The sequence below is a fragment of the Octodon degus genome, unplaced genomic scaffold, assembly GCF_000260255.1.
Source record: "Octodon degus isolate 3935 unplaced genomic scaffold, OctDeg1.0 scaffold00148, whole genome shotgun sequence".
NCBI classification, from domain to species: domain Eukaryota; kingdom Metazoa; phylum Chordata; class Mammalia; order Rodentia; family Octodontidae; genus Octodon; species Octodon degus.
Genome location: NW_004524724.1, coordinates 4,393,774 through 4,395,933, shown reverse-complemented (window position 1 = coordinate 4,395,933; position 2,160 = coordinate 4,393,774). Strand labels below are relative to the sequence as shown.

Below are 2,160 nucleotides of genomic sequence, written 5' to 3'. Positions count from 1 at the left end.
GTTAATTGCTGTACAAGATGTGGACTTGAGATCCTATTTACAAACCCTGTTTTAGTTTCACAACGTGAAAATCATCAGATGATCTCCCATCTTCCAGCTGGACAATCTCTTTCCCCAAATGTTGCTCCAGATTCACAATGGTAATGTAGGTACTTCAAAACAGAACCCTCCCAGTCCTCTTCAGTATTTATAGTCACTCTTTTTTTTTTTTTTTTTTTTTTTTCTGGAACGGGGTATTGAACTCAGGCCCTTGCGCTTGCCAGGGAAGTGCTTATTCCACTGAGCCATCTCTTGGGCCCCTCCTCTTCAGTATTTAAATCCTAACTCAAACTTGGAAAATGAACCCAGAATTCAAACAGATACACTAAAGCAAGCCACCAAGGACAGAACTGGTGATTTCCACAAATTGAAGCAAAGCCAGTTCTTTGAAGAAAATGAATCCCCTGTTGATCTGCAGCATGGCTCTAAACTGGCGGATTGTAATGGTGATGATGGTAACGTAGGTGAGTATGAGGCAGACAACAGGCTGAGCTGGCTTACAATGAGGAAGAAGATAGTGATGGTGGAGAGGAAGACGTCCAAGATGATGAAGAGCGAGAGCTTCAGATGGATCCTGCAGACTACGGAAAGCAGCATCTCAATGATTTCTTTTAAATCTTAAAGGAAAATTTCATAAAACCTAAAGTGCTGTAAAGTGGAATCATTTTTACTTTGTCATTTTTTGATATTTGCTGTAAAGATCATTTGTATGAGTTGTAAAGATACATTGAGGTACGTTTAAGGAAAAGTTTTAGTGAAAGAATGTGTGGAGGACCACCTGAGCAGCTCTCCTTGAAAGAAGAGCAATTGTCTCCATTTTGACTGAGCCTGACCCTATTTACTTGTATTGTTATGCACAGAGCTGGCTAGGACTTCTGTTTATCCTTCAATTGGCCTTAAGCAATGTGTATTGGTCTAGCTGAGGTGCTGGTGATAGTCTGTGAAGGTGGCGTGCGTGTTTCCCTGGTAACCTGTACCTGCTGCTTTTTAATGTGAGCTGGGTGGAGACAGGATAGTAGAGCTAATGCTCTGCTGTGCCAGCTGGGATTGCCAGCTGGGATCAAGCCTCGAGACAGAGGCTATGACTTCCTGGGACTTGAAAGGCTACACCAAAGCTTACCAAAACATTAGATACTATATAATGCAGATTACTCTCTGCATATCCTCTCTGCATATTGCGGAGGTAAATTTAGGCCACCCACCTAGCTCAGCTCATCGCAGTCTCTTTCCCACAATTCTCAGTCAATCCTCAAGCCGCTCCTCCACTGAATAAAACTGGGGAAGGCCCTGGATCACTCTCTTGGTTCCAGAAAGCCATCTTCATGGCTGGACTTAGAGCCCCTTGACTCCCCGATGATTGAAGATATAATTTAGTGTCTTTATTTTCACTGTGGGTTGCATTGTAAGTGGCAGATTGGAATCAATTTGATGGGATTCCAATAACGTAACTTTGGGATTACAAATATTGGCTTCTTGGACCGAGACAAGGACCTGGAAGTGTCTCCTACAAGAATGTACCCATGTACATATGTGAACTTTTTCATATTGTATTATCAAAGCAGAGTTTTTTGGTTATGACACAATTGAGCCAAAAATGGTTAATCTTTGCATTTAAAGCAAATTAATGTGTATTTCACATTTTATTAAACTTATTTTTTTCCATAAATAGGTAGCAAGAGAACTTTGCTGTATAGGTTATATGTTGCACATAGCATAACCACACTGAGAACACTTGCTCAGCTGAAACAATTTTAAAACTAATGTATTCTCATTAGCCTGACAGGTGTTCTGTCCTGTCTACCCTTCATTTCATGCTCTTCAAGGAGCAACATCTAGAATAGTTACATAAATGAGAGGAAACTGGGTGCCAAACGTTGTGCAACATGTACACAAATTCACCTTCCTATTCCTTTTATTTTATTTAAGTGCTAATGTGCTTTGGCAGATTAGCTTTCAGTTGAGGAATCATGGAATTTATGATAACCTTCAAAGACATAAATACTTATCAGTCATTCAGCTTGAAATTGTTGAATGTATTTTCAGGTTTTTTTCTCATCATACAGGACTGTTTAACTATAGTCAGCACTGGCTAAAGCTTTATTTTGACAGTTTGCATTGGTG

The 2,160-nt window shown here is 40.1% G+C and overlaps 1 pseudogene; it reads left to right on the top strand.

Moving 5' to 3' along the window:
• Nucleotides 1-666, top strand: part of LOC101583327 — a 4,174-nt pseudogene extending 3,508 nt beyond the window's left edge.
• Nucleotides 667-2,160: the final 1,494 nt, after the last annotated feature.